Raw genomic sequence first — 26,355 nt, 5'->3', positions numbered from 1 at the left:
CAACTAAATTGATAATAAATATATATATATGTTAACTATCTTTGTTTTGATAGTTGATTTGAAGTTTTTTTTTTAGTAGATGTTTGTGTATTTTTTATATTGTTGTTATTATTTCTTTTGATATATGTGAATTGATAATATAGTTATGAGTTTTTTTTTTTTTTAGAATAAGACGTCTTATATTATTTTTTATGATTTGCCCATTTTTTAAATTTCTTAACAAAATTTTCAAATTTTTTATTTGTAAAAAATTAAAAACATTAAATTGAGTTGCCCATCAATAAATAAAATTTTAAATAATGAAAAATATTCCATAATTTATGGATTTTAAAAATAAAAATTAAAAAAATTCAACACCCATATATGGAATAAAAAAAATCTAAAATCACACATTTTTTTATTTTTCATTTTTAACTCTCTAATGGTACCTTTTTATTTTTACAATATTGTCGTTTTATATTTACAAAGATAAAAAAAAAATAGACCGGAGTTGTATAATGGTTAGTGGAGGTGATAACCATGGCAACAATAAGGATGGTGATGAACTTGGTCATAGCATTGTTTGGGTAAATTTTGAAAATGTGAATATTAAAATAATAGTAGATATTTTAAGTGATGAATTGATTTAGAAAACTAATGTGTGGTTAAGATTAAGTGTGAATTTTACCATATAAAAATTGAATATGGATCATATATTATTTTTTATATATAATTTTGGGTACTTTTGTATAACTATCAAAAATTATTGTGATCACATGTTACTTATTATTTGATATATTATTGTTGTATTATCGTAATGAATTTTATTATTAATATTTATTATCAATGCAATGGTGAGACGTCACATAATAAATAAAAATATGTTTTGTTATTATTATTATTGATAATATATTTCTTTATTTACCTTTTTATAATGTTCAAAAAATTAATTTATGTTTATTGTTAGTTTTCGTAGATGAGAAGTCAAAAATAATTTTTAACCAAATTCAAATTATAACTAATTTGAGAATGAAAAAGAAATTTCAAAAGAAATTATAATTATATATAATTTTAAAATATTTTTAAAAAAATACAAGAAAAAATTGGAACTATAAATTAAAATTATCAAACAACCTAATTCTATGGAAAAATTTAAATAAAAATTGATCAAATTTGAATTTATAATTATTAAATATTTCTAATAAGCTAGTAATTTTTTATTCAGGTTTTAGCCTGATCTAGTGTTAAATAGTTTTTCAGATATAAATATATCTTAATATTGATACAATCAATATTAGACATATTTTAAGAAGGGTAAACTATATCAATAATCCCTGCATTTTATCTCTTGTGTCAATTTGGTTTTTGTAATTTCAATTAGTTTGATTTTTACTCCTAATTTTAGATTTTGTATTAATTTTGTCCAATTGGTAAAGCTAGTTAAGATTTTTGAAAGAAAATAGATATTGAGTTGGTTGAGATTAACTTAGGCTTCGTTTGGGAAGTAATGTTGGGGCTATTTTAATCACAAAAAGACTAAATAGGCTTTTTACCCCAATAAGACAAAACATAGCATCCAACTCATAATCATTACATTCTTTTTCTCACAAAAAGTTTAAAAATCCAAAAAAATCTTCCTAATAGCCAAAAAGCCAAAAAGACAACTCACTTCCCATACGAACCCTTATTGAGTTAAACAAGTTTATAATTTTATCTATAAAAGTATAATAGATGTTACTCATGTGTGTATTTTCAATATATATAAAAAAAATAAAAAATAAAAAACTAGCAATTATAACAATTGGACCAAATTGAGATAAAATTATAAATTTAGGGTCAAAATTGAACAAATTAAAATTTCAAGGACGAAAACAACACAAGAGTTAAAATATATGGATTACCAATATAATTTATCCTTTTAAGAATAAGTACATAATTTCTTAATTAATTTTGAAATTGTTAATAAATATACCAAACAAATATGTACATATTTCCTATTTTTGTTATAAATGTTTTAAAAAAATATATTTACTAATTAAAAATTAAATAAATAGGCAGGTCTACTAACTATAGCGATCCCGGTTTTCCCTTTCTTTGTGTATTGTATTCCGAACGCAGTTCTGTGAATGTGTTGTTGTCTTATTCTCATTTCTATCCTTACTCTTTGTATTTGAATCTTGAGTTATGTTAGGCAGGTTTGAAACAGGTTGGTTGTGTTTAGAAATCTAGAGTTGATACCCAGATTTTGGCCTTCACGCTCGAGCGGGGCTTTTGACGCTCAAGTGGGCCCTTCGTTTTTGCTTCTCCGCTTGAGCAGGCATTTTGACGCTCAAGCGTGGTTTTTCATCTCTCAGCATTTTTGCTCTGCAGATCAATCGACGCTCGAGCGGGAGTTTTGACGCTTGAGCGGGCCCTTTTGATTTTGTTCATCCGCTCGAACGGGGATTCTGACGCTCGAGTGGGGACCATGGTCTGCAAAACTTCTGGAAGTGTGCAATCGACGCTCGAGCGGGGGTTTTGACGCTCGAGCGTAAGTCTGTGTCTGACACTCGAATGGGGAATCCCACGCTCGAGCGGACCTGTTTCTATATCAATCTGTGAAATCACTTTTTAGATCACTTTTCAACCTCTTCTTTCTCTCTCTAACTTTTCAAAACCTCCATTGGAGAGCACCTCTCTCTAAAACTTCAACTTCTCTCTAGGGTTTGATCTAGTTTGAATGATCTCCTACCTTTGGGCCTTTGTAGAAAGTGTAGAGCTTGGCTTGGGCTACATTTTCATTTGAAAATCTTGGGATTTGGAGCATTTCGAAATTCTTCATCTTCTCCTTTTGGTCTCATCTTTTGAGGTAGGGATAACTACTCATTTTTATTATCTTTGACATAAACTATTGGTCATTTTGATGTAATGTTGAAGTTAGGTAATTTTTGGTATTAGGGTTTCAAAATGAATAAAGAGGGATTTAGTTATTTTGACTCATAAATGTGTATCTTGGGTCTTAGAATGATGGTATTGTTGTTGTTAATGATATATGGGACCTTTGGGTCATTGTAGAAAAAAAAGGGAGAAAGCCCCAAATTGTTGCATGAATTAATTTGGAAATGTTATGGAAATATGAAATTGAGTTGGGAATAATGAAATTGTCTCGTTATGTAGTAGAATGGTGGAGTTGGATTTAATAATCACTCACCTTTGAAAATTGTTGACAATTTATCTGTTGATGCATTTATTATCTGTTTAGAAATAATTGTTTTGGACTATCGATGGAGGATAGTCTTGATTGTTGTAAACACTGCATGATGATTAGGTGAATTAAAACTAATCAATTTGAGTATGTCATTGAGTATGACGGTTGGAATAGTACAGCGAATATGTGTATTGATTGGTCATTGTATATGATATGTATACGAATACATGGGTGCCGAGTCCCGCGGATGAAATTTCCGTAAAATGGCAAATTCAAAAATATTTATACATGGGTGCCGAGTCCCGCGGACGGAATTTCCGTAAAATGGCAACTAGAAAATAATTATACATGGGTGCCGAATCCCGGGGATGCAATCTCCGTAAAGTGGCAGTTTGAAGTATTGATTGGCATGAGATGTAGTCTCATTTAAGTTGTTTGGCCAGGTTCTGAACCGTGTTTATAAGTTGAGAATTGGATAAATAAAGGATTATGGAGCTGGATTATACTGTATGTTGGTTTTTATCAGTTAAACATTTATCAAATGCTAATGTTTTAGTTATTGCCCATATTATGTTTAGCATATCTCTACTGGACGTTGGCTCACCCTATATGGGACATTATTTTCAGGTACAGACGACATGCCACCTCCAAGGATGTAGCTTGGGAGGTTGTGGGAGCTGAAGGCTTCCTTTGTGATTAATTGTGTATTACATGTAAATCAAGCCAAGGGCTTATTTTATATTAAGAGTTAGTACTCTTCTTTTGTAACCAAGTATTGGCTTGGAAAGTTGTAAGCCCGTACGGTATTTACTTTTGATGTCAACATGTAATACTTTTGAAATGAATACACTGATGAATGAAATAATGCTTTACTCTCTTATGTCTAATCATGTTAAGAATGTATGATTTATGGTTTATTTTGGGGGCGTTACACTAACTCATGGATTGAATATGAACTAGATGATTCTCCAAGGATTAGGTTTAAATCAAGAATTATTGACAAAAAAAATCGCCTTGAACTAAATTTTTTTGGTTATTTTTTAATGTTTAATCCAATATTAGAACCCCCAAATTAGCTCATATCAGTCACGAATTGATAAACCATAATATAATTTAAATATAATATTTACATATATTAGGATTAAAATATGACCTATAATTTATGGTGGCTTTTTATCTTAAATAATTTTTTTATACATAAATATATATATATATGTATATATATATATATGTATATATATAACTATTCATTTGATTGTTTTAAACGTAAATATATATATATTTATTTAAACTATAGTTCAAACTTTTTAATAAGTATGTATAAAATAAGTCCATATTTCTTATTTTTATTATAAAAAAATATTTACAAATATTTATTTATTAATTTAATAAATAGATAGGTCATTTAATTCATATAAATTGGGAACAGAACAAAATAATTTTTAATGATTAGGTGAATGACAAGTTGGCTTAAATTTCATGTTAAGCCCAAATTTAATATCACAAGTGAATCCTAATTCACTTTTACGGAAATCTTATAACATAAGACAAATAATAATTTTTAGACTTCAAAAAACATGAAAAAATTACTATATTGACAAATTTAATTTACCACTATCATATGATAAATTAAATTTACGAAACTCATAAGACGAAATGTATTTATATTTTATCATAAATATAATTTTTGTGATTTATTTTTTAATTTTTACCACTTAAATTATGACATATATTTGTTGTTAAGAATTTAGAGTACACAATTAATGACATAAGAATAAAAAAAAAAAATTCTTATATGTAACTGTGATAAAAATGAATAAAATTTAATTGATTCTAAATTATTTTTGTTAAATATTGTAGATAAATTTTTTAGATTATTATTTAATTTTAAAAATTAATTTTTGATTATTTATTTATACCCGTGCATAGCACGGCTAATTATGTTAGTTATTTAATAATCTCGGAACATCACGTGGTAATACTCCAAGCCAATCACCAATTACTTAGACCTCATGTTATTCTTTTATTCCTAACACAAATCGTGGGCCTATACCTCTCTCTACCAATTAAAATCTTATAAAATATCATGTATCTATACTCCAAGAATACTCAATAATTACCCAATATTGAGAGAGGGGCTCCAAGGCGAGTATCACTTTAGATTGGACAATAAGGGGTTTGGTTAATGGAGGAGGATTCCGTCCAGATCTGGACGGGAGGGGCTGTTTGGTTCGTAGAGTTTATCATAGGTTTTGTTTTGACGATTCGAATAGTTTATTTTGTCAGATATTTTATATATTTCATCCATAAAAAAAATTAAATTAATCTGATAATTGTAACTTGTTCAATTTTTTTTTTTTTTTTTTTGTCATCAAAAAAATATATGATTCATTTTTAAAAAATACAATTATTGTCCATTTTTTGAGTAAAAAACTCAGTAAATTCAACAAGTTACAGTTATTGAATTGACCCAATTTTTTTATAAATAAAATACACGAAGTGCCTAACAAAATGAACGGTTCAGTTTATCGAAATGGAATCCGTAATAGGCCCCACGAACCCAAACAATGCCGTCTAATCTAAATTTTAGACTAGAGAAAATCCTTCTCTTTAATTTAATATTCACCATACAAGGTGTGGGGATATATTTTCTGAGTACCAACACGTGGCCAAGGTGACCCCCGACGTGTCGGCCGAGGTGCCACGTGTCCTGGTCGTGATGCCGAGGTTATCTCGGCTAGGCCGAGGTTACCTCCGAAAATATCGGAATCCGAGATAAGTGGATAATGCACAAGAGTCTTAGAATGAGGAAGGACTTCAGCATGGATAAGGATAACATTCTTAGGGAGTTTATCTTTATCTATTGGAGAGTCCAAGATAGGCATTGAGCTGAAGTCCATTGAAGCTAGCTTCTATTAGGATTAGGATTGAGTTGGCTATAAAAAAGAGGCACCCCCATGGGTCAAAGGTACGCAATTTATATTCTGAATAGTGAGTTAAACACTATTGATTATCTCTGAGATAACTGACTTGATCGTCGGAGTGCCCTCGGGCGGACGAACCACCGTCGGAATCTTTTCTTTCTGTTGCAAGTCATTCAAGCGTCATCTATTCTGCCAGTGCTCTCCAGCTGAATACTAAGTTGACAGTGTGATCAGAAATTCACTCACACACAAGAGACTAGTGAATATCGATCCGTCGAGATTGAGAGAGAAGATACAAAATAAAAAATTAAGAAAAGGTTGGAAATAATTAATTAAATTACAAAATTAATAATATTTTGTCAACCTGTTTTTATAATTGTGAGTCATTCTAAATATGGCACAAGATATAAAATTTTAAAAGATTGATAATTTTAGAACTAATAATTATATGATAGGAATTTTAATCTTATATAATGTAGGGAAACTTACATGTGGATCTTAATAGATAGATTTATTATTCAATAGGTTCTATAATAATTAATGTCATTTTTCAAATAATACTACTAAAAAAACGTCATTAATTGTTAATTTTTAAGACAATTAAAAAAATTTATCACAAAAAATATCACTAATTATAAATTTTAACAACAGTTTAAAAAATCGTCATAAAAAAGTCACTAATTTGTAACTTTCAGCGACAGTTTGAAAATTTTGTCACAGAAAAAGTCACTAACTATAAATTTTAGTGACAATTTATAAAAATCGCAACAAAAAAAGTCACTAATTGTCAAATTTTAGCTGAATACGCACACAAAAAAAGTCACAAAAAATTATTTTAAACGACCATTTTATTAGAATTTGATGAGAATTAAATCTAATTATTAAGATTTATTAGTAATTTGTCCTATAATTCTAATATATCTGTGAATTTGATAGTTTGATTTATTAGACTTTCGATCATCTAGTTTATTAAATTTTAAACTTGGGTGCATAAATCATCAATAATAAAATAAATAAATGAAAATTTAATTTAATAATTATGATTATATAATTTTGTTATTTTAACATTTAAAATAAATAAATAAAATATTTTTAAAACTATGGTTTCACTCAATTTTTTCAATGAGTCAGATGATGGTTGAGTGTGAGTGATGAGTCGGCGATGACGTGGCTGTGAGGTTGAAAAAGAAGCATATGCTTGAGAAGAAAATAGACATAACTAAAGAATGTCAAGAAAATTGTTAAAATAATATTATAATTAAAAAATTATTAATATTATTAAATTCATAGCACTCTTGGAGACCGCCAACTATATTGCGATATGTCATCAATTTGACAATTTCCCGGTCTAGATCCAGACAAGTTATTTGATGATTTTAAAATATTATTTCATATTATTTATTAAAAGATATTTATCTAATTGTCTTATTATTAAAAGATATTTATCTAATTGTCTTATTAAAAAAATAAAAAAAGAGCAAATCTCACTATTTCAATTAATAAAAATCAAATTAAAGAACACATCAAAAAAATAATTTTCCTCAGATCAAGCCAAGTATGCCTACTGGAAAACGATGTCATTTACCTCAACCTCAAGCATAGGAGAATGTTGCAATACAAACTCTTTATCATACAATCATTTAGTTATGTCATTTTCTTATATGATCAATTCTTTTATTTAGTTATGATATTATTTTGATATGTTTAATTATGTCTCATATAGTGTTTGGTTATGACTTTTTTTTATTTATTTTTTATTTTTATAATTATGACTTAAAAAGTATAGAGTTATGTTATTTTCTTGTTTAGTTATAAAGTACATATAGTACACACTCTTTAGTCTTTTCTATTTTATTAACTTTTTTAACGTTTTAGCAAAAATAAAAGGAAAAAAAAATTATGTTTTGAATATTTTTTTTACTTTTTATGAAAAAAATACAAAAAAAATAGAAAAAATAAAATCTTTAATTTTTTATTTAATTCATTTAGTAATTTTTTAATTTTTAAGTTACAAAATAGATTTGCCAAACGAGGCCAAGTCATGGCCAAAAACATAGAAAGCTAGGATAACTTATGATGTATGTATTCTTTTGGGTTAACTGCACCAACATTAACACCTTATGAGGATCCGTTTGTTTTCAAAATTAGGTTGGATAGAATTATGAGTGAGAAAATTATTAGGGCGGAAATTATTAGTAAAAGTATTAAGAAAGATAATATTTGTTTGTGATATATTTTAGTGAGGGGATTAATTATATGAAATACCATAAATACATTTTAGTGTTTTTGATATATTTTAATATTAAAAATTATATTTTATAAATATTTTTTTGTGCTATATTATTTTAATATTTATATATATATAAAATGACGTAATACCAAAAAAAAACACACACACACACACAAACAAACACATAACATGGGCAAAATAGTCATTTCTAAACTAATCCCTTCACTAGTTTTGAAACCCAATCTTTGGAAGCCTTTACTAATCCCCCTCCTCCAAGACCCATGACAGTCTCAAGGCTTACTACTTCCAAGCTCCACTTTACAAATAAATATGATTTTAGCACTCTCAACTAACTAAGGGGTGGTTTGGCTAAAGAGTTTTGGCCAAAAAAGCACAAAAAGACAAAATAGGCTATATAAGCTAATAAGACAAAATATTACTTTTTACCCATAATCATTACACTTTTTCTCTCACAAAAATCAAAAAAAATCAAACCAAATGAAGTTAAAAAAGTTCGGCTAAAAAAGTTCGAACACAAAAAAACTAGCTAAAAAAGCCAATGCCAAGCGAAGGCTAATAATCCAATCCCAAGCTGCTACCTCTAAAAACAAACAGGATAAGAGTTAAAAGAAAATGCTACTTTGGCACAAGGCCATGGAATCCTTACCACACCTTAATAAATAATTTTTAAATCACTATAAAAAAAACAAATTGAATTTTATAATTATCAAATAACGTTACCGTCTGGCAATCAAGTTGCTCGTGGTCTATCCCAGATGGCTGCTAAGACTTCTGGGATATTAATCTGGATTGAAGAAGTTCATTTGGAGTTATCTTCTTTGATCATTTCTGAAACTTAGTAATTTCTCTTTGGGTTTTTTCCCTTTAAAAATAAAAATAAAAATAAATAACCTTACCATTTTAGGCCCTCAATTCAATGGTTTATGATTCTTTTTATATACCGTACCTCTTTTAGTGGATGGTCTACCTAGTTGAAATTTTAGAGAATTACACTACATTTTTTTTATGATATACTAATAGCTATTGGTTACCAAATGGATTGAGGTTTTACCCATTAAGATTTTCATTACATCATTTAGCAGTTATGAAAAAAGAATCTTAATAAGTGTAATAATTTTTTTTAATTTAAAATAATAACAAATGTGTATATTTGTTTTATAATCAATAAGGATTTGTCATTTATAACTATGAAAGGTAATCGAGAGGATCATGATCTTACTCACTTGACTAGTTGCAATTTTGTGACTTCATCACAACAACTTTTTGTCCAAAGTTGAAAGCATCCTAAAAAATTGAAAATTATTTGCGCCTCTCTTTCATATTTTATAAACACTTGTTATAGATTTTAGGGTGGACTTACGTATAGGTTTTATTAAGTATACTTATTATTCAATAGATCTTATGAGAATTAATGGTGTTTTTCATCAAACTTTATTAAAAAAAAAAATCACTAATTATTAATTTTCAGTGACAGTTTAAAAATTTGTCACAAAAAATGTCACCAATTATAGATTTTAGCGACAGTTTCAAAAATCGTCACAAAAAAAGTCATTAAGTTTCAACTTTCAGAGACAATTTGAAAACTTTGTCAAAGAAAAACATCAGTAATTGTAAGTTTTAGCGATAATTTATAAAAATCATGACAAAAAAGAAGTCACTGATTGTCAATTTTTAGGATATATAAAGTTCAACTATTAGAATATATTAATAGTTTATCCCAAATTTTATATCACAAATATCTCTGATCCCTTATACTTAACTCATTCACAACCATTCGATATAAGAATTTTAAAATATAAAAATCTTAATATACGATGTAACAATTGTAAATAATTAGAACATGCGAAAAGATAAACCTTAGCTAAAATATGGAGGCTCTTTTAAACATAAAATGTGAAAGATTAGTTTGTTTTGATTTCATAGTTTTTCTTTTGTTTTTCAATTTTTTTTTTCCAAAAATGAAAGCAATGTTACAATTGAAAATACAATTGGTTTTCAATTAAGGAGACTTACATGCAAGCCATAATACGTAGACTTATTGTTCAATAGGTCATATAATAATTGATGTCGTTTTTTATTGAATACTGTTAAAAAAATCACTAATTGTTAATTTTCAGCAATAGTTTAAAAATTTTGTCACAAAAATGTCATCAATTATAAGTTTTAGCAATAATTTAAAAAAATCGTTTCAAAAAAATCACTAACTTTTTACTTTCAACGACAGTTTAAAAAATTTATCATAGAAAAACAATGCTAGTTATCAATTTTAACGACAATTTATAAAAATCGTGACAAAAAAAATTCACTAATTGTCAATTTTTAGCGAAATATTCAAAAAATCGTTACAAAAAATTATTTTTAGTGACAATTTTACTAGAACTTATTTTCAAAAAAATTTAATAAGAATTAAATTCAACTATTAAAACCTTTTGATAATTTACCTTATATCTTACAAAGCATCAATTTTTCATTACCTTAGACATGGGGTATCTCGTCTATTGAAAACTTTCTTTGATTTTTCCATTTTTTTTCATAAATGAAAATGAAAATGACGTGAAGATTGATACACACTTTTTTTTTCGTGATAACCATTTTTGGAGAATTTAAAAAATAATTAAAAATTTGTTATTTTCTCAAAAAAATGAAATTAAATGTTCAATTAATTACATTTTTATTGTTTGGAATGATGAAAATAAAAAATTGAATGAAAAATATTTCCTATTTTCAAAAAGTAAAAAAAAAAAAAAAAAAAAAAGGCCTAAAATCTTATCAATACCACCGTCATCTCCACTACCCCACCAGCATTATTAACACTTTGTTTGGATTGAAGGATTTGATAAGAAAAGACAATAAATTGTGAGAATAGAAAATCCCTTCACTTGTTTGGATAACTAAGTAGGTGAGAAATAATGGGAGATAGTGAACAAAGGATTCTCACAAACTTATATTTAAGTTTCTCACCAAAAGTGGTGAGATTTGGTGAGAAAAGAATTGAGTTTAATGAAAGTTTTCTAAAATACTAAAATTATCCTTGTGAAAAAACATAGCTTATCAATAGAGATGATTATTTTGGTAAAATGAAATCAAACACTTTCATTTCTTTTCTCTTATAACTCTATCTATTACTCTATTTTCTCTTATTACTCTATCTAAACAAGATAGGTGAGAAATATTTTCTTCTCTTTTATTCATCCAAACAAATGGTGATAAACCATAATCATTTATTTTCTTTTCTCACCTCACCTCACCTCACAATCCAAACAGAGTGTAACAGTGCCACCACCTCTACCACTACAATTAATACAATCACTAAATGCATCTCCAATCCTTCATGAATTTTTTTTATCAAATTTGAATAAAAATTTGTTGAAAAGTTTGATATGATATAATGCATTCCAACGGTAAATTTAATTTTTTTTATCAAATTTTGTTACAAATCCGATTGTTTGAGAGGACGTCCAGGCCCATGGCCATCTACAAAAACTCCCTTAATTTAATGAAAAATTTAACTATCTTTTCATTTAATATTGATTTAATGAAACAGTTGAAGTGCCGTTTTAACTAATTTTCATTAAATTTAAATTTAATAAAATATTTAATGAAAGATTAGAAATGACTTAACATATTAATTGTAAGATTGCAAGTACATATAAAAAAAAATTACTATAAAATATTTTTCTTAAAAAAAAGGTCAAAACAAATGGAACGCCACTTGGTGGAGTGTGGTTTCATAATAAATCTAGACAGAGGCTTGCAGGAGCATATTGTTGGGTTTGTGGAATCCACTACAAATTCTATTTTGATAATTCAAATTATTCAATATGTAAAACTCGTCAAATGCTTCATACTTATAAAAAATCATATTGATCGGATATCAGTGGCCCTTTGATCGAAACGGAACCCGATATCCGATCAACATGATTTTTTACAAGCATGAAGTACTCGACGAGTTATACACATTGAATATTTTGAATTATTAAAACAGGACTCGTAGTAAGACCTACGAACTCAACAGTACGCTCTAGTCCAATGGATTGGAGAAAAGCCTCTCCATAAATCTAAATCTCAAGATTTTGGTTTGATTTGATTTGAATTTTTTCACAATTATTTTGATAATTTTTTTAAAAAATATAAATTAATTTGACAAATTATAAAGATATTTTTTAAATTTTAAAAATTACTTCAACCCGCCTAAAAAATAAAATATATAAAAATAATAAATATATTTTAAATTTTTTTTTACTGAATTAATTTTTAATATTTAATTAAATGATTTTTAAAAAAAAAATATAAAACAAAACTAAGCATAACCCAAATGTTGTAATGACGGGAGTTTCACACTTTCAATCTGTGCTAATAAATTTAAGAAAATTGCAAATCAGTAATTTTTACATTAAATATTTAAAAATTTAATATATGTATATTAAATTCTCTGAGATTGAGATTGAGACATTTTCCGGTCTTAAAAAGAAAAAAAAAAAAATATATATATATATATATATATATATAGGGGTGTGGTCCTTTTCGAACTCCAGGTGCTTTTCGTCTGCAATTCCCATTCCATAACCACTGTAGTTCTGAAAGACAAATTCACCAAATTTCCAACTATGAAAACTCACTTTAATATATGTGGAGAGGAAAGAGAGAACTGGTGTGCCTGGGAGTGGAACAGGGACTTTTCTTGGATCCTCTGAGATTGAGATTGAGACATTTCTCCAAAGTGCTCTCTTGTTGATTTCTTGTGTTTTTTTTTTTTTTTTTTTTTTAAACTTCTAAACCCAGATACATCAATGGAATTTCATACCATACCTCTTTTCTTCCACTCTTCATTTTATATCTTAACAACCTCCAAAGCTCTCGACACCATTACTAAAACTCAGTTCATTACAGTTGATAGTAACACCACCATAGTTTCACATAGTGAAAGCTTTGAAACGGGGTTTTTCAGCCCTGGCAATTCCAACAATCGCTATTTGGGAATATGGTACAAGAAAATTTCCACTAGAACTGTGGTATGGGTTGCCAACAGAGAAAACTCACTTCCTAATTCCTCTGGTGTCTTGAAACTCATTGACCCGGAATCCTCGTCCTTCTCAATTCCACCAACAACACCGTATGGTCCACTAACACCTCTCGATCCACAAGCAACCCAGTTGCAAGACTTCCCGATTCGGGAAACCTTATCATCCAAGACCCAAACGATCACAACCCAGAAAATTTTCTCTGGCAGAGCTTCGATTACCCTTGTGTTACCCTTGTGATACTCCGCGTGCTTGCACAGTTGCACTTGTATGGCATATGCAGCATTGAATATAAGTAGTGAAGAAGGAAGTGGCTTCTTGCTTTGGTTTGGTGACCCGATAGGCATTAAAGAAGATTTCATTGAAAATGGGCAAGACCTCTACATAAGGATGGCCTCCTCTGAGTTAGGTATGACATTATATATTACTGGTTCTTCCTTTCTGGCATTTGTCTCCAGTAAGTTATTGAAAAGTGTAGCAGACTTGCAATCTTTCCATTTCCAACTCTCCTATGAGTCAGCTTGTAGGAAGAAGAAATCAGACAGTTAAGCAACATATATATTGTTGTCACAATAATATTTTGTTACTAGTATTGTTGTCCTTTAACTTTTATGAAGCAACTAACATCATAAATTGCAAGACATTGTATCTTTTAGTACTACACAGAATATTTCGCTATGTGACAAAAGCAATCCTTGCACTTATATGATTGGGGTGATGTTATGGTACATTTGAACGTAACATACATCAGTTATAAGGATATATGATTTTATATTATAACTAATATCATATAGTTCGTAACCATTATTATATTAACTCATAACTTAGTTATCCATACATACCATATTATCTCATAACTATCACATAATTAAATTATTTTAATAATTTAATTTTGAATTGGCAACCAGTGTAACCGGTTATCAAAAAGAGGGCAAAGGAAATCAAAGAAGCCCAGGGGTCTCAACATCACATATCTCATAACCACTAATCACATATCTCATAATCAACACCTTTTTTTTCATAACCAACATCACATATCTCATAACCACTAGTCACATATCTCATAACTAAAACCATTTTGCTCATAACCACACCACTTTGTTCATAACTAATATCACATATCTCATTACCATTGATCACATATCTCATAACTATTGCCCATATGAATCATAACCACATCTCATAACAAACCCCTTTGAGTCATAACCAGCATCACATATTTCATAATCACTAGTCATATATCTCATAACTAACAACACTTTTGCTCATACCTACACTACTTTGATCATAACCAATAACTCATATCTCATAACCACTAACACATATAGTATAACTAAACACCCTTTGATACCACTTTGCTCATAACCAAAATCACATATTATATAATTACTAATCAAATATCGTATAACCATTACCTACATATCTCATAACCAACATTACATATATCATAATTACTAATCACATATCTCATAATCACACCACTTTGATCATAACCAACATTACATATCTTATAATCACTAATCACATATCTCAACCAAACACCTTTTGACTTCTAACTACACCACTGTACTAATAACCAAAATCACATATCTAATAATCGCGTATCATATATCTCATAACCTTTACCCACTTATGTCATAACCACATCTCATAACCGACATCATTTGCCTCATAACCAACATCACATATTTTATAACTACTAATCACATATTTCATAACCATTACTCACATATAGGGGTGTAAATTTGGCCCACGAGCTCGCGGCACACCCCAAGTCCAAAAATTACTCTCTCTCTCTCTCTCTCTCTCTCTCTCTCTCTCTCTCTCTCTCTCTCTCTCTCTCTCTCTCTCTCTCTCTCTCTCTCTCTCTTGTTTGGGCTAAAGAAAGGGTTTAGGGATTTAACAAAAACAATTAATGATGGAATTTTGATTTTGACAAAATTTAGATATTTGTTCCAAATATTTGGAGAAAATGGGGCCAAAATTATGTAATAATCCTTATAAAAAAATTAAAACATTTATTAATAGAGTCTTATAATAAAATAAATTATTAATTTATAATTTTGTCAATTTATACTTATTTTTTATTATTTAGTTTTAATATAAATCCTTCATCTATTTTTATTAAGTAAAATTAATAAAAAAGACTATTTTACTCGTCAACTACAAAATGTATAATCACACCATTAATTGGCGTAATAAAAATATTTAAAATTTTAGAAACCACAAATATCATAATCAAGTCATAAAGTTTTGTAATATAAAATACAAAATACATAACGCAATCACTAATTGGCGTAACAAAATTGTTTAAAATTATAGAAAATCACAAATGTCGTAACTAATTCCCAAAATTTCGTAATATTAACAAAAAATTATGTAATGTGGGGAAGTGGTTTGGAAATACTCTTTGGATCCAATGGGACACTCGAGATCCTCAGCTAATAACCTGAAAATGAATGAACGCTCCAGTCGGGGGTGCCAGAATTAGCACTCCGGCGGATAAGTCAGTATATACTCTCTTGATTGCTTGTATCTTAAGTTAAACATACTAATTCTCACATACCTCTCTCTGGCTAATGTTCTTCTATTTATATCTTTTCTTTCTTGGAGCTTAAGGCTGGGCCCACCTTCAATTCGCTGGATAACTATTTACTCAGCTCCTTTCGTTGCAAACCGCTCTTCATTCGGCCCCTTACTCAACTGGTTATTTGGCCGAATAGGATACTTCTGGATTTGTATGTATAAGACGGAGCCGAATGCGATGTATATATTTTGACTCTCCAGGTCCAATTATTCAGCCTCTTTACGTCTCCCAATATTCGGCCCCCATAATTGCCCCCCAAACACTCCATTAACAACAGTTAGCTGGTGTGTTTGGTTTCGAACTCGAAAAGTCAGAGCCGAAATTCGGCAGTTAAACTCATTCCAACGCGGATGTCAGAGCTCACGCCTTTCGGTCGTCACTACAACTTCCCGCCCCTTCGTACGCTTCTTCCATTTATTGTGATTTAAAAAATTTTCGTCTTTTCAAATACATACACATTTTTGGACGCTTGAAGCTCTTGGAGTGCCTTCCAACTCACCTCTGCAACTTCCTCTTATGCCTCATTGTCCTCTCCATCTCTTGTAAGTTCTCTTCCTCTCTGCTTTGAATCCCTTTTCCTGGTTTGTTTTTAGTTTAGCGTACTCCTATAGGCTGACAAAAATGGCAAAGCATTTGAAAGACCTCCTCTCCGTGGATCGAGTCTCTGGCTTTCAAAGCCATTTTTCTATCCCTGATGATGTCCGTCTTTCACTTGTGACAGACAACACCCTTGATATGGAGAGGGCTTATGAAAGCACAATCATCTTCCCCCTTTTATCAATTGCAGAGGGCGGAGTCTGTTTCCCCCTTCACTCATTCCTTAGGGCTGTCCTTCGCCATTGGGGTCTAATCCCTTCCCAACCTAATGTAAACTTTTTTCGAATCGTAATGGGGATTATAGAGTTAAATCGTCACCTTAGGATTAATCTCGGCATACTTGCTATTCGGCATTGTTATGCCTTGGCCAAGTCTTCTGGCCGGCATGGGCGCTATTTTCTTAGGGCCAAGGACACCGACCATCAATTGGTGACTATGCTTTCCAGCTCTGGCAAGCAAGTCAATGATGTCATGGTCGTTGTCCGAGGTAACTGGGAATTCAATGAAGGCGAGGACCACCCAGATCCTATTCCTAGACGGAGGGGCGAACCAGGTGGCCATATAGCTCCTTGCGTTTATTTTTCTTATATTTACAAGGCTTTATTTTTGCGGTCTCATGGTCTTTCTTGTGCAGGAAACGATTTGAAGAAAGTTTTGATTTCAACCGACGACGTCGTTCTTGTAGAAATTAAAGTCGCGCTCAAATACTTCAACTGTCCAAGCCTTCAGAAACAAGGCAGGGCGGCCCACATTCTTCTTCGGTACAAGCCGACGTATATGACATTTTCAGCGGCAAAAAACATCTCAATTCCGAGGGGCAAAAAGTCTCTTATGGCTCTTGTTTTAACCAACTTCAAAAACTTACGGCAAGTTGGTTTGGACGGATCCGACTCGGAGCAGGCGGAGGTAGCTGAGGAGGTCGCTGAAGAGTCAAACCAATCTGAAGTCGAAGTAGACGAGGCTTTGAAGTTGGCCTTTGAGGAAGCCAGCCTCAATTCAACCAACCCTCCGTCCACTTCGGGCCGAGGGAACGTTTCCTTCGACGACATCTTTACTGGATTAGAAGACCTTCCCTGCGCGTACCCTGAGGACATGGTTGGGTTGTCACTCACATAACTCGCCAAAAAGAAAAACGCCGAAAGAATAGCCGCGCAACAGAGAGTAGAGGCCATTCGATCGGAAGTGCCACCCGCCGCCGATGCTGAGCCCTCTCTACCTGTTATCGAAGTGGAGACGGCTCAAACTCGGAATGCCGAGTCGGAGCCGGTAGAGGAGGCGAATTAGGAGGTTGAGCGAGGGGTGAAGAAACGTCCTGCCGAGGTCTACATCGAGGCCGGCTCCGAAGAAAACCCCGCTGACAAACGGCCGTGCTTAGAGGAGTCGGATGTGGTTGTGCCTTTTGTCGTTCAACCAAAGATAAAAAAACATGCCGATCTCCTTTGACGCGTCGACTATGAAAAACCCAGCTGTGGCGTTGAGCATGGCTTCGTCGGTCTCATTGCCGGCTGACAAGGCAGCTTTCCGGGCGGAGCCAAATCTGTTGGCAAAAACATTAGCCGCTCAATCGGCTCTTCTGGTATATAACTTGATCCTGTCTTTCGCTTTATGCATATATTTTTTTGGTTTTAATTTCCTATTTTGCAGACGGTCGAAAGGATAGCCGAGATAGACCGGCACCAGTATGACGCCATCTAACAAATTGGCTGTTTAAAGTCGAAAGTTTGGGGCGAGAGGAGTAGGGCCGAGTTGGAAGCGGCGAGGGCGATGATGGAAAGTGCAAGGGCTGAGGCCAAGATGGAAAGGGTAAGAAATTCAGACCAGCTCAAAGTGGCCGCCGATGAGAGGGCAAACGCGATCGAAGGTGCGCTCAAGTTAGCCCAAGTGGTGATTGCCAAACTGGAGGCCAACTTGGAAGAATCGAAGAAGGCAAAGGAAATAGCCAACTCTGAGGCTTCCAAGGCATACGAGGCTGGGCAAGGCGCCGCCCTTGCAAATTATGTGGAAGAAGTCCCCAAATTTGAGATTCGGGGATTCAAACACGGCTGGCTCAAAGCCCTTGCTGCTGCAAATGTGACATTGGCTAAGCCGATTCCATACGAGCAAGTGGACGTTGAGCCGCTGGAGTCTAACCCCGAGGATTGATTAGGGCGACACTTTAGTTTTTTTTGTTAAGGATTTTGAATGTATTGTTGTAGCTTTTCGTTTAGTAGTTTTTGTGTAAAATGGCTACTGTTTTTTTTTTTTAAGTTTTTGCTAGGCATCTTCCATGCAAAGTTGTAGCTTTTTGTTTAGTAGTTTTCATATGTAAAATGGCTACTGTCTGTACCCAATTTACTAATGAAAATTTCCTTTGTACTTTGCTATTATTTGTGCTTAATTTTGCTATTGATGAATAGTATTGCTTTTTGCTGCTTAGGATAAAACATCCGTGTACACTTGCCGATTAGAGAACTACTAATGAAAATTTCCTTTGTACTTTGCTATTATTTGTGCTTAATTTTGCTATTGATGAATAGTATTTCTTTTTGCTACTTGGGATAAAACATCCGTGTACACTTGTCGATTAGATAACTAAGCAATTTAGTAATTTATCCTTCAATTTATCCAAATAAGTGAAACGGCTCAAGGCCTCGTCGAATAGCCGATTAGCTTCATGAATCTACCCTTGGTTCATGGGGTGGTTGCGCCATACGTCGATCAGCATCGGGCCTAGATAGTTGGCTGATCAGATTAATAAATCTGCCTTTGCCCTAGCCAATGTATGAACTCCAAAGGCCAAATATCATTAGTTCATGGAGTGGCTGCGGCATACGTCGATCGGCATCAGGCCTAGATATTTGACCGATCAGATTAATAAATGTGCTCTTACCCCAGCCAATGTATGAACTCCAAAGGTCGAATATCATTAGTTCATGAAGTGGCTGCAGCACACGTTGGTCGGCATCAGGCCTAGATATTTGGCCGATCAGATTAATAAATATGCCCCTGCCCCAGCCAATGTATGAACTCCAAAGGCCGAATATCATTAGTTCATGGAGTGGTTGCGGCATACGTCGATCGGCATCGGGCTTTTGAAGTTTAGCATTAATGATATCGCCTCGGGGGCACTGCATGCGTTAGGAATAAATGGGGTGAGTTCTTCGCGCTCGTAAATCCACTTATTGTGTTCAAATTCAATTTAAACCAGTTTGTTGCGGAAGGTTAGATAAGTGCGAATGTCAAATAGACTATTCTTCAACAGTAAAGGAGAGGGGCAGACATTGGCTGAGCTTGATACTAAAATGAATTGCAGCGGCGAGCCAACACGCACGGGAAGTAGAACGTCGAGGGAACGGGAAAAACGTCAGCCCCTAAGTCGTCGAAGTAGATCACCCAGAAGGGAAAAACAGCAACGGGGCAGCTCACCTCGACCGCAACCAAGAAGTGAATCCAATGCAACACCGTGACCGTTTAGTTTTGCAATTTTTGTGGGGAATAAACCGATGACGGAGGCAGATTCTATTGGTCATGACCCAGGTGTAGTAGTCGAGTTCGCTCAACAGATTTTTCCACCGAAAGTCCAGCAGTCGATGGTTGGTCGACAGGATTTCAAAGTGTTTCGAGAGGGCATCCATGGAGTAGTCAAAGGGCAGTATACCGCCTATGAAGTCAGCATGCGTCTATGTGCCACGCAGTGGGAGATAGAGCAGAAGAACGAACGAATTCGAAACTTGAAGGCTCGTGCGGAGAAAGCCGAGCGTGAGCTAAAGAAGGCCCAAACTGTCGAGCCATGTGCGGTTGGACAATCTAACCCTGTCGTGGAGGAAAGAGTGACCCAACGGCTGATAAGTCATGCCATTGCCGATCGAGATACAGCAAGCATGTTTGCAGTAGAGACTGCAAGGTCCATGGGTTATGAAAAAGGCTTTCACGACGGCCAGAGAGTCGAGATAGACAAGACCAAGGAGAAACTCGCCGAGGAAGTATGCCGATGCAAGAATCGAGGTTTTAGGCACGGGTGGATTAAGGCTCTCAAAGCTGCAGAGGCTCTCCAAGAAGCAGGCATTGAATCGGTGTTGCCATTATACCAATGTCATCATTTTCCTTTTGGCACTTTCGAAATCGAGAAGAGCAACGACGAGGGTGATGCCGAATAAAATGTACATATTGTAAACGCTCCAACGCAAATTGGGCGCCAACTATGTACTTATTGGTTAATATAATAAAACACTCTGTTTTAAATGTTTGCATTCTTCAACTTATGTTCATACACTTTCTGTCAATCGACCAATTTAAAGAAACATTTCATTTTAAATGCTTGCATGTTTCAGCTAATGTTTATACGGTTCATGCCGGTTCAACTTAATGAAACATTTCATTTTGAATGCTTGCATGCTTTAATTTATGTTTATGAGGCATGTGCCAGTTCAATTTAATGAAACATTTCATCTTGGATGCTTGCATGCTTCCATTTTCATAGTGTATTGTGGTATCCTCGAAGGGCGCTCCAAATCTGGAGTATTTATTCGGCCCAAGCGCAACTTGCACGGATGGGGCTCCGAATCCGAAGTCTTAATTGGCCCAAAAACGTCTAGCGCTAATGGGGCTCTAAATTCGGAGACTTATCTTGGCCAATCTTGATATCCACGATGGACGCTCTGAATCCAGAGGCTTAATCGGCCCAAAAGCATCTTGCACTGATGGGGCTCCGAATTCGGAGACTTATCTTGGCCAATCGTGATATCCATGAAGGGCGCTCCGAATCCGGAGGCTTAATCGGCCAAAAAGCGTCTTGCACTGATGAGGCTCCGAATTCGGAGACTTATCCTGGCCAATCATGATATCCACGAAGGGCGCTCCAAATCCAGAGGCTTAATCGGCCCAAAAGCGTCTAGCGCTGATGGGACTCCGAATTCGGAGACGTATCTTGGCTAATCGTGATATCCACGAAGGGCACACCGAATCCGAAGGCTTAATCGGCTCAAAAGCGTCTTGCGCTGATAGGGCTCTGAATTTGGAGACTTATCTTGGCCAATCGTGATATCTATGAAGGGCGCTCTGAATCTGGAGGCTTAATCAGCTCAAAAGTGTCTTGCGCTAATAGGGCTCTAAATTTGGAGACTTTTCTTGGCCAATCGTGATATCCACGATAGGCGCTCCGAATCCGGAGGCTTAATCGGCCCAAAAGCGTCTTGCGCTGATGGGGCTCCGAATTTAGAGACTTATCTTGGCCAACCGTGATATCCACGAAGGGCGCTCCGAATCTGAAGGCTTAATCGGCTCAAAAGCGTCCTACGCAGATAGGGCTCTGAATTTGGAGACTTATCTTGGCCAATTGTGATATCTACGAAGGGTGCTCTAATTCCGGAGCCTTAATTGGCTCAAAAGCGTCTTGCGCTGATAGGGCTCTGGATTCGGAGACTTTTCTTAGCCAATCGTGATATCCACGAAAGGCGCTCCGAATCCGAAGGCTTAATCAGCCCAAAAGCGTCTTGCGCTGATGGGGCTCCGAATTCGGAGACTTATCTTGGCCAATCGTGATATCCACGATGGGCGCTCCAAATCTGGAGGCTTAATCGGCTCAAAAGCGTCTTGCGCCGAAGGGGCTCCGAATTCGAAGTCTTATCTTGGCCAATCGTGATATCCACGAACGGCGCTCTGAATCCGAAGGCTTAATTGACTTTGAATATGGAGGCTTGTCTTGGCCAATCGTGATATCCAGGAAGGACGCACCAAATCAAGAGGCTTAATCAGCCCAAAAGCGTCTTACGCTGATGAGGCTCCGAATTCGGAGACTTATCTTGGCCAATCGTGATATCCACGAAGGGCGCTCCGAATCCGGAGGCTTAATCGGCCCGAAAGCGTCTGGTGCTAATGGGGCTCTGAATTCGGAGACTTATCTTGGCCAATCGTGATATCCACGAAGGGCGCTCCGAATCCAGAGGCTTAATCAGTCCAAAAGCGTCTTGCACTGAGGGGGCTCTGAATTCTGAGTCTTATCTTGGCCAATCGTGATATCCACGAAGGGCGCTCTGAATCTGAAGACTTAATCGGCTCCGAATACGGAGCCTTGTCTTGGCCAATCGTGATATCCACGAAGGGCACTCCGAATCCAAAGGCTTAATCGTCCCAAAAGCGTCTTGCGCTGATTGGGCTCCGAATTCAGAGTGGCCAATCGTGATATCCACGAAGGGCGCTCCGAATCCAGAGGCTTAATTGGCCTAAAAGCGTCTTGCGCTGATGGGGCTCCAAATTCGTAGACTTATCTTGGCCAATCGTGATATCCACGAAGGGCGCTCCAAATCTGAAGGCTTAATCCGCCCAAAAGCATCTGGTGCTGATGGGGCTCTGAATTCGGAGACTTATCTTGGCCAGTCGTGATATCTGCGAAGGGCGCTCTGAATCTAGAGGCTTAATCAGCCCAAAAGCGTCTTGCGCTGAGGGGGCTCCGAATTCTGAGTCTTATCTTGGCCAATCGTGATATCCACGAGGGGCGCTCTGAATTTGAAGGCTTAATCGACTCCAAATACGGAGCCTTGTCTTGGCCAATCGTGATATCCACGAAGGGCACTCCGAATCCGAAGGCTTAATTGGCCCAAAAGTGTCTTGCGCTGATGGGGCTCCGAATTTAGAACTTATCTTGGCCAATCGTGATATCCCTGAAGGGCGCTCCGAATTCGGAGGCTTAATTGGCCTAAAAGCGTCTTGCGCTGATGGGGCTCTGAATTCGTAGACTTATCTTGGCCAATCGTGATATCCACGAAGGGCGCTCCGAATTCGGAGGCTTAATCGGCCCAAAAGGGTCTTGCGCTGATGGAGCTCCGAATTCGAACTCTTATCTTGGTCAATTGTGATATCTACGAAGGGCGCTCCGAATCCGGAGGCTTAATCGGCTCCGAATACGGAAGCTTGAGAGTTGTAACGAGTTGAATTTCACAGTGAGGAAATAAAAGACTTTGCATTGTACATGATGAATCATTCAAAACAAATATCTTGCCCCATAGGTCGGGTTCAATGATAGAATTTACGCAAATACGAGGAATTCCAAGGGCATGGCAAACTTCTTCCAGACATGTCTTTGAGCCGATATGCCCCTGTTCCCGCGATTAAGTGGATCTGATAGGGGCCGTCCCAGTTAGGACCCAATTTTCCATCAGCCGGATTCCTAGCAGCTGGAAGCACTTTCTTCAGGACCAATTCGCCTGGAACATAGTGGCGCGGCTGAATGCATTGATTATACGACTTAGCGAGCTGCTGCTGGTACCATGCCATGGATGCAAGGGCACGGTCTCTTCGTTCTTCAATCAAAGTTAAATTCAAGGCCAACATCATGTCGTTTCGGCCCATATCAAAAACTTTTGATTTCAAGGTTGGGAGGCCGATTTCCAAGGGGATGATGGCTTGATTTTCGAAGCACAAAGAGAACAGCGTTTCCCTAGTGGACCGTCTTAGAGTAATGCAATAAGCCCACAATACACTCGGTAATTCTTCGACCCATCTGCCTTTAACTTTCTCCAACCTCTTCTTGATGTCGTCCAGAATGACTTTATTGGAGGCTTTAGCTTGGCCGTTACTCTGTGGATAAGCTGGGGTGGAGAAATAGGGCCGAATACCATGCTGCACAGTTCTCTGTAGACACCGTAATCAAACTGGGTGCCGTTATCTGAGATTAGTGCTTTTGGAATGCCGAATCGCGTTATGATATTTCTCCATACAAAACGCTTCACATTAGTGTCTCGAATATGCGTTAGTGCCTCCGCTTCTACCCATTTTCTGAAATAATCTATTGCGACAATCAAAAATCGCTTATTGCCCGGGGCGCGAGGCAACGGTCCGACGATGTCAAGTCTCCATTGGGCAAACGGCCAAGGACTAGTTGTAAAGTTTAAGTCCTCAGCAGGCAGATGAGTTAAGGGAGAAAACTTCTGGCACTGTTCATTTTTTTCACATAACATTCGGCATCAGCTCTCATTGTTGGCCAATAATATCCCTGTGTCACAACTCGATCGGCCAAAAAGCACCCGCCAGAATGGGCACCACAGCTACCTTCATGTATTTCAGTCAGGAGTCTCTCGACTTTATCCGGATGAACGCACTTTAGTTACGGGCCAGAAAGGGATTTTTTGTAAAGTTTTCCTTGCGGATCCAAATAGTATCACAGGGCTTTGTTTCATAACTTGTGTGCTTCTTTCTTATCCGACGGGAGCTGTTCGGAAGATAAGAATGCAGCAATGGATTCCATTTAACTCGGACCTAACTCTATGACATTGATATGGACTTCCTCTGAAGGGTCAATGCTTGGTTTAGGGATGAAACCCACTTCGATTGTCCGTTTAATCTCTGAGTTAATGGCGGAGGCTAGGCAAGCTAGGACGTCTGCATGCATGTTCTAATCACGAGTTATTTGGTTCAGCTCATGATGGTCAAATTTTGCTAGCAAGGAATTTATTGTTTTCATGTAAGCGGCCATACGGTTGTTTTTGGCCGCGTACTCTCCCTTTAGCTGATTGATCACTAGTTTCGAATCGTAAAATATAAGCAGACACCGAGCACCCAGAAAATGTGCATTCTGCAAGCCAGTTAGCAGGGCTTCATTTTTGGCCTCGTTGTTTGATGCTTCGAAGCTGAGTTTGACAGCTTGCTCGATTATTGCTCCGTCGGGAACCATGATCACTACTCCAGCCCTGCTGCCATGTTGATTGGATGATCCATCACAGTACAATTGCCAAATGTCCCCAACATAAATTCTTCAGTCTGGCTTAGGTTGAATTTCATCAAGCTTGAAGTCGGCAAGACCACCAGTGAATTCAGCCACAAAGTCGACAAGCACTTGCCCCTTGATTAAGGTTCTAGGCAGAAACTGAATATTGTACTGGCCGAGTTCAAGAGCCCATTTTGAAACGCACCCTGACGCTTCTGCTCTACGGAGTACTGATCGGAGGGGGTGGTCCATTAGTACCCCAATGGTATGCCCCTGAAATTAATGCATCAGCTTTCTTGTTGCCATGACGAGGGCTAGGATGAGTTTTTCCAACAGAAGGTATCGTGTTTCGGCGTCAACCATTGCCTTGCTCACATAGTACACTGGCCGCTGCTCTCCAAGCTCTTCCTTTAACAGTACGGCGCTGATGGCACGGTCGGAAACTGCCAGATATAGAATGAGCGGGTCACCTGCCGAAGGTGTTGTCAGGAGTGGTACTGATCGGAGGTAGGTCTTTAGACCGTTGAAAGCGGCTTCGCACTCAGAGCTCCATTCAAAAGCCATGCCCTGCCGTAGGGTATGAAAGAATTGTCGACAACGGTCTGTGGAACGACTGATGAACCGGTTGAGTGCGGCGGCCATCTCCATCAACTTTTGAACCTCCTTCACCGATCGAGGGAAGCCGAGTTCCAGGATTGCTGTGATTTGCCTCGGGTTGGCTTCGATGTTGTGACAACCCTCACCTCTGATTAGTGTTAAACTGTGTTTGAGCATGATAAGTAATTGATTAGAATGAAGTCCTAATCTGTTTGTATGAGTGCATTGTTTTAAATGCATTTCTATCTGTTTGATTACTAAATGATCTGTTCGTGTTTTAATTTCGAATTGCAAATTGAAAGCCTTATCGGCGACCGACTCAGTAATTGACTAATGTTATATGCTAATTAGGATTTATAGGATTTTATAGTAGGTTTAATTAAAATCTGATTTGGAATGATTAAATTAGATTAAATAATGTTAAACTAATTGAACCTAGGTAATTACACTTGTGCCATTGAGTGGGCCACCTTTAGAGTCATTGTTTGGAGCTTGTTTTTACATCATTTCTTCATCCATCTTCTTGAGCAAA

General features: G+C 35.5%; 1 protein-coding gene and 1 long non-coding RNA gene across 3 annotated transcripts in view; one reads left to right on the top strand and one right to left on the bottom strand.

The window, feature by feature from the left end:
* Window positions 1-13,092: 13,092 nt before the first annotated feature.
* The window catches only part of LOC114271734 (uncharacterized), a 40,327-nt gene continuing 27,064 nt past the window's right edge, over window positions 13,093-26,355 (bottom strand). The window contains exon 4 of one of the 2 annotated variants that reach the window (XR_014338812.1): window positions 13,093-13,882. This is a non-coding gene — a long non-coding RNA (uncharacterized LOC114271734). The remainder of the gene's footprint in view (window positions 13,883-26,355) is intronic. The other variant, XR_014338813.1, reaches the window with a different exon arrangement.
* Window positions 13,652-26,355, top strand: part of LOC145788849 (ATP binding / protein kinase) — a 150,278-nt gene continuing 137,574 nt past the window's right edge. Inside the window, exon 1 of the mRNA XM_082884314.1 lies at window positions 13,652-13,771. The gene's annotated coding sequence lies outside the window, so the exon portion shown is untranslated. The remainder of the gene's footprint in view (window positions 13,772-26,355) is intronic.

Source organism: Camellia sinensis, chromosome 8 (genome assembly GCF_055761805.1).
Source record: "Camellia sinensis isolate YWXY chromosome 8, ASM5576180v1, whole genome shotgun sequence".
Lineage (NCBI taxonomy): Eukaryota > Viridiplantae > Streptophyta > Magnoliopsida > Ericales > Theaceae > Camellia > Camellia sinensis.
Note: the sequence above shows the minus strand (reverse complement) of the source record. Positions and strands in the feature narration are given on the sequence as shown.